Raw genomic sequence first — 11,063 nt, forward strand, 5'->3', positions numbered from 1 at the left:
CCAAACAAAAGGCATATGCTGAGATACTGCCCAAAACCTCAGCCTGCCTACAGCCATTCCTGTCTCCTACTCCTTTACCCCGGCCTCTCGCCCACCTGCCCTCCATGGTTTTGGGCTGCCGCTTTGAGGCTCACAGACCACCTCTAAAACAGACCCAAAGGACACTAAAAACTCCACCCACAATATAACATCTGAGAAGAATTGCTGCTTCAGCCCACTAGTCACTGACCACCTTGCCCGAGTCATGTTGGGTGCCAATATCCTGCTTTACTCATCACTCTGCACCTTCAAAATTAAAAAAAAAAAAAACCCACACACACCACCCCACCACCAAGCCATAATATAATCACATAGCCACCAGTCACATCTTCCCTCCAGCACCATGCACTGACCCACCTTCTTACAGGGTCCCGCTTGCATTCCCCATGACTCTTTGGTGCACATCTTGTCCCTCTGCATCTGAAAAAATTAGTAAACAAGTCACCCAGATGCTGATCAGTAGCTGAACAATTCCAGGGGTCTTGTTTCCATTTAGGAATATCATCTAGGCTCAAACTACAGCCTGCCGTTAAAAAAAAATTGGACCCAATGTTAATCCCCACACATACAAGCCTTAACACCTTCAATCTGCTTCACTACTGCCAAACAGGCCCTCCCAGAAGGCTCCAATCATCTCCATAAAACACTATGGAAATGATTGTCCCTGCCAATGGCTGCTTGATCCCAGATGACCGTACAACCTTTGGCTAAACAGTCTTGGCAGATCAACATATTACCCATAGACTCTTATTGCTGTTCCACCTACCCCTGACTCTACACCCCCAGGCAGGGCAGCTCCACACCAAACACACCCATGTGCAGCCCAACACCACACAGCACTATAGACAACAATGTGACTCCAAGACGAGAGAAAACTCTTCACAAGAAGAACGACTTTCAGACAAGAGATGCTGTCGGGCAAGAAGACCAACAGCCACAGCACAGACATGAGGAGGCTCTATGGCAAAGTCATAAAAATCATAAAAGAGTCAAATGTAATGGCCCATTCCAAGAAGTTCCTGTCAAAACAGAGATGACGTATGCGCAGGAAGCCTGGCTTCAAGACCTGAGAACGTAAGGATGCAGGGAAGAAATCCCAGTTCATAAAAGCAGATGGCTAGAGCTGTTATAGCTCAGAGAACAGAGCTGCTCATGCAGCCAGGAATGATGCTGCAGAAAAGGACCATCCAGAAACTTTTGAGAGGCAAGTCCGATCTGCACTTTAAAATTGCTATGCAAGAAAAGAAGTGCCCATTGGGCGCTATGCCAATTAGCACAGGCATTTGAGACCCTACAGGGGCTGCCCAAGGCACATTCTGTGCCCCTTGAGTGCAAAGAGAAACAAGGACATCAAAACCTAAGGAAAGTCCAAGACACAGAAGACAGAGCACACAAACTGCAGAACAGCAGACACAGACCAGAACTGCCCTGCCCATCAGACACTAGCTTTGTGCTGAAGAGTAACCCACTCCCTTTACCTACTCAGAGGAGACTCCTCCTCGATAGCCCTCTGCTCTACCCTGACTTGAAAACTCCTCCCTGAAACTGTCAATCTTGGTCCCCCTCCAGTGCCTGTGCCTCTACTTAGCTTTCAGACAGCCAGGGGTCTGAATTCATCCTTGACAAAAAACCCACAACAAACTGCTAACTGATGTGTTCCTGCAGTCACCAGGTTCCTCTTCATCTGTAAAACAAGAAGAAACCACGGCTCCAGCAGTGATCACCAACATCTTCCACAGCACCCTCATATTCAGAGGTGTCATGGCAATCCGCTCACCTGCTTCACGCTGATTCCAGAGTCAGGGGCTGCAGCAACAATTATTTATGACACCTAAGATACCAACAAACACAAAATTACCATTGCATCTCTGTGAAATCACCAGTCCCATGCTCCTCCTCAATACTATCCAGCTCACCTCAAATGCAAGGGACTAGAACAAACCAGACCCTCTTGACGCCCAAATCCAAGTGCAAAACCGATATGACAAAGACTGATGAACGTGCCTCCATTTCCTAGTCAACCCCCAGCACCAAAACTTTGGAAACCCCTTCTCCTCAACTGTCAGGGAAGGACCCCCACCTCTTCCTGACAGCTCCCATTCCATATTTGCAACCCTGAAACCCCTGCGTCAGCCACTCCTCAGGAGCTGTTCTTCTGAGCCATGCCCTGTGTTCAGCAGGCACCTCCCATATTCTGTCTTCCCACAAACTCTGGGCTCTGCTATAGACCCACAAAATAAGTAATGCCCTGACACAATCTATGAGGGGCCTGCTGCAAGCTGCAAAAACTCTAGGGACACCATGGCACTCTTTGGGCAATGGGGAAAGGTGATGAGCCATGCCATACCCTGAATGACACTACACCTTACATCCCTGCTGCTTTCTTGAGAAGTGCTAAAGTGCAATATGCAGATGCATACAAAATGCTCACCCTAAGCCCTACAATATAATCTCATCATCAACCCAATTAAGAGAAACAGTATCAGCAACTCACACAGCATATGGCAAAACTGGTGGAAAAAACCACAGGTCCATCTTCAATAAAGTCAGGAATTCTAGGAAAATGCAGGACTCCTAGAATAAACAAAAGCACACTATTAAACCATCTGGGCATCCCCTAAACACTCATCACAAAGTTACTGACCTGAAAAAAAGGGAAACAAAAAAGCAGCATACAAGTCAGTTTTCTACTACACAGGTGGCAGGATGTGTACTGGTCACGGAATCATGGAATCTTCAGAGTTGGAAGGGACCTCTAGAGATCATCTAGTCCAACTCCCCTGCTAGAGCAGGATTACCTAAAGCACATCGCTCAGGGCTGCATCCAGGCGGGTCTTGAAAATCTCCAGAGAAGGGGACTCCACACCCTCCCTGGGCAGCCTGTTCCAGTGCTCTGTCACCCTCACCGTAAAGAAGTTTTTCCGTGTATTTGAACGGAACTTCCTATGTTCTAGCTTGTGCCCATTGCCCCTTGTCCTGTCACTGGGAACCATTGAAAAGAGCCTGGCTCCATCCTCCTTAAACCCACCCTTTAGGTATTTGTAAACATTAATCAGGTCCCCCCTCAACCTTCTCTTCTCCAGGCTAAAGAGTCCCAGCTCTTTCAGCCTTTCCTCATAAGGGAGGTGCTCCAGTCCCATAATCATCTTGGTTGCCCTACGCTGGGCTCGCTCCAGTAGTTCCCTGTCCCTCTTGAACTGGGGAGCTCAAAACTGGACACAGTACTCCAGTTGTGGCCTCACCAGTGCAGAGTAGAGGGGGAGAATGACCTCCCTCAACCTACTGGCCACAGTCTTCCCTATGCAGCCCAGGATGCCATTGGCCTTCTTGGCAACAAGGGCACACTGCTGGCTCATGGATAATTTGCTGTCTACCAGGACCCCCAGGTCCTTCTCCTCAGAGCTGCTTCCCAGCATATCCGCCCCTAACATATACTGGTGTTTGGCATTCTTCCTTCCCAGGTGCAGGACCCTACACTTGCTTTTGTTGAACCTTATTAGGTTCTTCTCTCCAGCCTGTCCAGGTCACGCTGGATGGCAGCACGGCCCTCTGGAGTGTCAGCCACCCCTCCCAGCTTGGTATCATCAGCAAACTTGCTGAGGATACACTCTGTCCCCTCATCTAGGTCATTAATGAATATATTGAACAAAATTGGTCCAAGTATTGACCCCTGAGGGACACCACTCGTTACAGGCCTCCAACTGGACTCTGTGCCGCTGATCACAACCCTCTGAGTTCTGTCACTCAGCCAGCTCTCGATCCACCTCACTGTCACCTTGTCTAGCCCATACTTCCTCAGCTTCATAATGAGGATGTTATGGGAGACAGTGTCAAAAGCCTTGCTAAGGTCAAAGTAGATGACATCTACGGCTCTCCCCTCATCCAGCCAACCCGTTATAACATCATAGAAAGCTATCAGATTGGTCAGGCGTGATTTGCCCTTGGTAAATCCATGATGACCACTTCCAATAACCTCCTGTTCCTCTACGTGTTTGGAGACGACATCCAGAATGAGTCGCTCCATTACCTTCCCAGTGACAGAGGTGAGACTAACCAGCCTGTAGTTCCCTGGGTCCTCCTTCTTGCCTTTTTTGAAGATTGGAGTGATGTCAGCCTTCCTCCAGTCCTCAGGCACCTCTCCTGTTCCCCATGACCTTGCAAAGACAATGGAGAGCGGTCTAGCGATAACATCTGCCAGCTCTCTCAGCACTCGCGGGTGCATCCCATCAGGGCCCATGGATTTATGACTGTCCAGCTTGGCCAAGTGGTCTCTGACCCGGTCCTCCTCAACTAAGGGAAAATCTTCCTCTCTCCTGACCTTCCCCCTTGCCTCCAGGGTACGGGATTCGTGAGGGACGGCTTTATCAGTGAAGACCGAAGAAAAGAAGGCATTCAGTAACTCTGCCTTCTCTGTGTCTTCCACCACTAGGGCACCCGTCTCATTCATCAGTGGACCTATATTTTCCCTAGTCTTCCTTTTTCTGTTGATATACTGGAAAAATCTCTTCTTGTTGTCTTTAACTGCAGTGGCCAAGCTGAGTTCTGATTGAGCTTTGGCCCTTCTAATCTTCCCCCTGCATAGCTTTGCTATATCTTGATAATCTTTGTTATATCTTGATAATGGTCCTGAAGGTCTTAGCTCAGCCTTCTTACCTCTGCCTCCCTAAATGCCAGAACACACCTGCCCAAACAGCTGAGCCTGCCCCAAAGCTGCAACCAAGTGAAGGACCAGCAGAGCACTGACCCCAGAGGAGCCCAGCAGCCAAGCAAGCTCCTGAGCCGAGCCTGTGGCTCATATACCCCGGGCCCCGCCCACTACCTTGGGCCCCGCCCACCGCCCTTCCCACAGTCCCCTGGGGAAGAGCGGGGCCAAACCCCCCAGAAGACATAAAGGTGGCCACGGAAGCCACAGCTCCTTTCCTTCTCCCTTAAGTTCCCAGCGGACAAAGCAACAGCTATTTTTATTTCCATTGGGCACTCGCCTGTGGTGATTCTCTTACCGCTTTTGGTTGAGTGCCATCTGCTTGTTGCTGTAGAGAAGAGAGTTCTGTAGGTGTTGCTTTATTTTTGCGATCTTCAGATATTTTTGTGGTTAATTGTTAATCGTGTTTTATGGTTTTGGAAGAGTGCTGGAAACAGGTGATTTCAGAAGACTGATGAGCACTTCCTGGATCCTGGAGAACTAAAGTGCCATTGAGATGAGCTTCGGAGGACTGAGGGAGATCCTGGAGGACCAAAGTGCCATAGAGAGGCGCGTCGGCTGACTGCGCGGCGCCCCGGAGGACCAAAGTGCCATAGAGAGGCGCGTCGGCTGACTGAGCGGCGCCCCGGAGGACCAAAGTGCCATAGAGAGGCGCGTCGGCTGACTGAGCGGCGCCCGGGAGGACCAAAGTGCCATAGAGAGGCGCGTCGGCTGACTGAGCGGCGCCCCGGAGGACCAAAGTGCCATAGAGAGGCGCGTCGGCTGACTGAGCGGCGCCCGGGAGGACCAAAGTGCCATAGAGAGGCGCCTCGGCTGACTGCGCGGCGCCCGGGAGGACCAAAGTGCCATAGAGAGGCGCGTCGGCTGACTGCGCGGCGCCCCGGAGGACCAAAGTGCCATAGAGAGGCGCGTCGGCTGACTGCGCGGCGCCCCGGAGGACCAAAGTGCCATAGAGAGGCGCGTCGGCTGACTGCGCGGCGCCCCGGAGGACCAAAGTGCCATAGAGAGGCGCGTCGGCTGACTGCGCGGCGCCCGGGAGGACCAAAGTGCCATAGAGAGGCGCGTCGGCTGACTGCGCGGCGACCGGGAGGACCAAAGTGCCATAGAGAGGCGCGTCGGCTGACTGCGCGGCCCCCGGAGGACCAAAGTGCCATAGAGAGGCGCGTCGGCTGACTGCGCGGCGCCCCGGAGGACCAAAGTGCCATAGAGAGGCGCGTCGGCTGACTGAGCGGCGCCCCGGAGGACCAAAGTGCCATAGAGAGGCGCGTCGGCTGACTGCGCGGCGCCCGGGAGGACCAAAGTGCCATAGAGAGGCGCGTCGGCTGACTGAGCGGCGCCCCGGAGGACCAAAGTGCCATAGAGAGGCGCGTCGGCTGACTGAGCGGCGCCCCGGAGGACCAAAGTGCCATAGAGAGGCGCGTCGGCTGACTGAGCGGCGCCCCGGAGGACCAAAGTGCCATAGAGAGGCGCGTCGGCTGACTGCGCGGCGACCGGGAGGACCAAAGTGCCATAGAGAGGCGCGTCGGCTGACTGCGCGGCGACCGGGAGGACCAAAGTGCCATAGAGAGGCGCGTCGGCTGACTGCGCGGCGCCCGGGAGGACCAAAGTGCCATAGAGAGGCGCGTCGGCTGACTGAGCGGCGACCGGGAGGACCAAAGTGCCATAGAGAGGCGCGTCGGCTGACTGAGCGGCGCCCGGGAGGACCAAAGTGCCATAGAGAGGCGCCTCGGCTGACTGCGCGGCGCCCCGGAGGACCAAAGTGCCATAGAGAGGCGCCTCGGCTGACTGAGCGGCGCCCCGGAGGACCAAAGTGCCATAGAGAGGCGCGTCGGCTGACTGCGCGGCGACCGGGAGGACCAAAGTGCCATAGAGAGGCGCCTCGGCTGACTGAGCGGCGCCCCGGAGGACCAAAGTGCCATAGAGAGGCGCCTCGGCTGACTGCGCGGCGCCCGGGAGGACCAAAGTGCCATAGAGGCGCGCGTCGACTGACTGAGGGGCTATGGAAATGGACAACAGGAAAACTGCCGGGCACTGACGGGGGCGCGGTAACGCGTAAGAGCCGATACTTGGAGCGCCGACGGCCGCTCTCGAGGCCGGGCGGGCGGTACCGATCGCGCTGCAGGTTGCGCGGAGCTCGGCGGAGTCCCGGCGGTCCTGGTTCGCCCTCCGGCCGCCGCGCTCTCGAGACCGGCGCCGGAACGGCCCCCGCGAAGCCGCGCACGCGCTGCGGAACCAACGCACAGCGCCGCCGGGGGCGGTGCCACAGCGCAGGGAGGAGCGCACACCTGCAGGAACAGCCTTCAGCCGCCGGGCGGCAGCACCCCCTCAATTATTTACACATTATCTATTTAGGGAATTTATATTACGTGTTTGCACTTACGTAGCAAATCTGCTTAGGCTTATACATTAACATTTATGATACAGAATATCTATTTAGACTGTCTGCTTACACATCTATTTTGACACTAATATCTTTTTACAAATACATTTTTTTAAATATTTTTATATTCTAGGATCTTTTATATAACACAGAAGCACAGAATCATAGAATCCTTAGACATAGAGGTTTTTATTTTGAACTTACATACATACATAAATATGTATTTATTTTCCATATTTTCCATAAATATGTATTATTATCCACGATCATGGGGTCCTGGAGGGCTCTGGGGGCGATGTAGGAGGGTCCCAGGGGGCTCCAGGAGATCCTGGAAGGCACTAGTGGCGCTCTCAGGAGGTGTGGGGAGTCCCAACGGGATGTGGCGGGTAGCAGGAGGTGCTCCAGGAATCCCAGAGGTCTCTGGGGTGTCCTGGGAGGGGGGGATCTGTGGGGTGCTGGAGAGGGTGTGGGAGGGTCCCAGGGGGCTACAGGGAGTCCTGGGGGAACGTGGGTGGTCCCATGAGAGTCCTGGGGGAAGACAAAGGGTCCCAGGGGGTCCTGGAGGACTCTGAGGGGCTCTCATGGGGTTGGGGAGAGGTCCCAGAAGGGCCCCAGGGGGATGTGGGGGATACCAGGGGCGGGCCCCAGGGGGATGTGGGGGATACCAGGGGCAGGCTCCAGTGAGTCCCAGAGGGCTCTGGGGGGCTCTAGGGGATCCTACAGCAGGTGTCAGAGTGACCCACAGGGCTCCAAGAGGGCTTGGAGGGCTCCCAAAAGTCTCCAGGGAGCCCTGGGGGTAACATGAGGGGTCCCAGAAGATCCTGGGGTGCTCTCAGAGAGTGTGGGGGTTCCCACAAGCGTCCCATAGAGATGTGTGGGGTACTGGGGGGAACTCCAAAAAGGCTCTGGAGGGGTACGGGGGGCTCAGGGAGGTCCTGAAAGGTGTGGGGGAGGGTCCCAGGGGTCCTGGAGGCCTCTAGGGGGCTCTCAGGGGGTAAGACGGTGGTCCCAGGACAGTCCCAGGAGGACATGGGGGGTACTGGGGATTTGCTCCAGGGGGTCCCAGAGGGCTCTGGGGTTTTCCTGAGGGACTCCAGGGGGATCTGTGGTGTCTTGGAGGGTCCTAGAGGGGTCCTGGGGGGAATGTGGGGGGTCCCAGAAGGCTCCAGGGAGCCCTGGGGGGAACATAAGAGGTCCTAGAGGGTCCCAGAGGGGTCCTGGGAGATGAAGGGTCGCAGGACATCCTGCAGAACTCTTGGCGGGGGGCAGGGGGTCCCAGGAGATTCTAGGGTATCTCAGGGGGATCCTGGGGGATCCCAGGGGGTATCAGAGGGCTCTGGGGGGTCCCAGGCTGTCTCAGAGAGCTCCGGAAGGGTCCCAGCATCCCCATACCTGTGACATGGATGGCGATGGCACAGGCTCCCAAAGAACAACTGGTGTGGAGGGGGCAGCCTGCGCTGGGTGGGGGGAAACGTGACAGTGACAGGGGACACTGTGCAAGTGTAGGGTCCTGCACCTGGGAAGGAAGAATGCCAAACACCAGTATATGTTAGGGGCGGACGTGCTGGGAAGCAGCTCTGAGGAGAAGGACCTGGGGGTCCTAGTAGACAGCAAATTATCCATGAGCCAGCAGTGTGCCCTTGTCGCCAAGGCCAATGGCATCCTGGGCTGCATAGGGAAGACTGTGGCCAGTAGGTTGAGGGAGGTCATTCTCCCCCTCTACTCTGCACTGGTGAGGCCACAACTGGAGTACTGTGTCCAGTTTTGAGCTCCCCAGTTCAAGAGGGACAGGGAACTACTGGAGCGAGTCCAGCGAAGGGCAACCAAGATGATTATGGGACTGGAGCACCTCCCTTATGAGGAAAGGCTGAAAGAGCTGGGACTCTTTAGCCTGGAGAAGAGAAGGTTGAGGGGGGACCTGATTAATGTTTACAAATACCTAAAGGGTGGGTTTAAGGCGGATGGAGCCAGGCTCTTTTCAATGGTTCCCAGTGACAGGACAAGGGGCAATGGGCACAAGCTAGAACATAGGAAGTTCCGTTCAAATACACGGAAAAACTTCTTTACGGTGAGGGTGACAGAGCACTGGAACAGGCTGCCCAGGGAGGGTGTGGAGTCCCCTTCTCTGGAGATTTTCAAGACCCGCCTGGATGCAGCCCTGAGCGATGTGCTTTAGGTAATCCTGCTCTAGCAGGGGAGTTGGACTAGATGATCTCTAGAGGTCCCTTCCAACTCTGAAGATTCTGTGATCCTGTGACACTCCCTTGAAGCTGAAGACAATGGCCTTGGAGGAGTTGCTGAGCCCCTCGCAGACCCTCAGGTACAGCTCGCTGTAGGACTCCTCGTTCTGCGGGAGGGGGCATGGTGGGGGGTCATGGGGACCCCCAAACGCCGGAGGATGCCTCGACCCTCCCCTCCCACCCCCAGGCCCCCTGCACCCCCCCATCACCCCTCAGCCTGTACCCATCTCCCCCTCACAGCCCCTCTCCAACTCAGCACCCACGTCAGGCCACAGCCCTCCTCCCCAAACTCAGGGCTCCTCCAGCATACACCTCCCAACCCCCAGCTCAGGGCTCCCCTCATGCCCCCCACCACCACCACGGGCCCCCCAGGGCTCCCTTCAGGCCCCCTCGTCCCCATCCCAACCCCCTTCAGTGCCACCTCCTCAGACCTCCCCGTTTGCCCCCATCACACTCTCAGGGCCGCCCTCCCCACCGTCCGGCCCCCTCAGCTCCCCCGTTCCCCCAGCCCCCCTCAAGGTCCCCCCTCATCCCTCGGGGCCCTCTCGCCCCCCCTAGATCCCCCTCAGCCCCCTCGTTCCCCCCCAGAGTTTCCCCCCGCCGAGTCTCTTCAGCCCCCCCATCATCCCTCAGTCCCCCTCGGAGACCCCTCAGGACGACCCAGCCCCTCTCGAGGCCTCCCCACTACCCTCAGGACCCCCGTTCCCCCCTCAGCCACTCCCCAGGGACAACTCAGCGCCCCCGTTCCCCCTCAGAACCCCCATGTCCCCCCGCCTCAGCTCCCTCCATCACCCCTCGGGGCCACCACAGCCCCCCCGCTCCACCCAGCCTCCCTCAAGTCCCACCCTCAGCCCCCTCAATTCCCTTCGGGATCCCCCCAGCCCCCCCAATCACCCCTCGGGGCCCCCTCAAGCCCCCCGCCGTTCCCCGCCACGTTCCCCGTCGCCCCTCGCTCACCTTCACGCGGTCCAGCTACCTCACGACGTGCTCGCGGGGGCCCCGCGGGCCGGGCCCGGGCCCGGGCCCGGGCCCACCGAGCGCCGCCCGCCCGCCGGGCCCCACTGTCTGCCCGGACCACGCGTCTCCGCTCTCGAGCCAGCCGGCATTTTCCCCCATCCCCCTCTGCTACCAGAGCGCCCCGCCCACGACGCGCGCCCGTTGCCTGCCACCCGCCCCCTCCACTCACCTTATTTGGAGCAGCGCCACTCCATTGGCGGGGAGGCGCGCATGCGCAGTACAGTCATACGGCGCGGGGAGGGGGGGCGCATGCGCAGTAGAGCTGTACGGCACAATGGGGCGCACATGTGCAGTACAGGCATACGGCACACAAGGGCGCGCATGCGTAGTAGCGCTGTACAGCCCGAAGGGGCGCGCATGCGCAGTACAGCCCTACGGCACAGCGCTCATTGCTGCCACTTTGTGGACAGAATACGATACTGCAGGCAGCACGCCCCGCATGCGCAGCCGAGCTGTACGGCACAAGTGGCCGATCCCAGCCATGGGAGAACTTTTATGTTAAAAATTAAAACGTCGAAAGAAGTCTAAAAAAGTACTCAACCGCACAACAACTTTAAAGCAAAAGAAGAGTCAAGCAGTTCTGGAAGAAAGTGAAGTAATTTAGTTTCTACTTTGTTCCAATAATACAAATTAACTGAGATGTGTATGTGTTTGTGTGCATTTTTCAGAGTAATGTGTAAATACC

The 11,063-nt window shown here is 56.3% G+C and overlaps 1 long non-coding RNA gene across 1 annotated transcript; it reads right to left on the reverse strand.

Annotated features, from left to right (window-relative positions):
• Positions 1-1,816: 1,816 nt before the first annotated feature.
• LOC141741593 (uncharacterized) lies at positions 1,817-5,302 on the reverse strand. Its single transcript, XR_012586426.1, has 3 exons — positions 5,040-5,302; positions 2,534-2,613; positions 1,817-1,870 (listed from the first exon to the last, which is right to left on the reverse strand). It is a non-coding gene; the product is annotated as an uncharacterized LOC141741593 (long non-coding RNA).
• Between the last annotated feature and the right edge of the window lie 5,761 nt (positions 5,303-11,063).

Source organism: Larus michahellis, chromosome 4 (assembly GCF_964199755.1).
Source record: "Larus michahellis chromosome 4, bLarMic1.1, whole genome shotgun sequence".
Classification (NCBI taxonomy): domain Eukaryota; kingdom Metazoa; phylum Chordata; class Aves; order Charadriiformes; family Laridae; genus Larus; species Larus michahellis.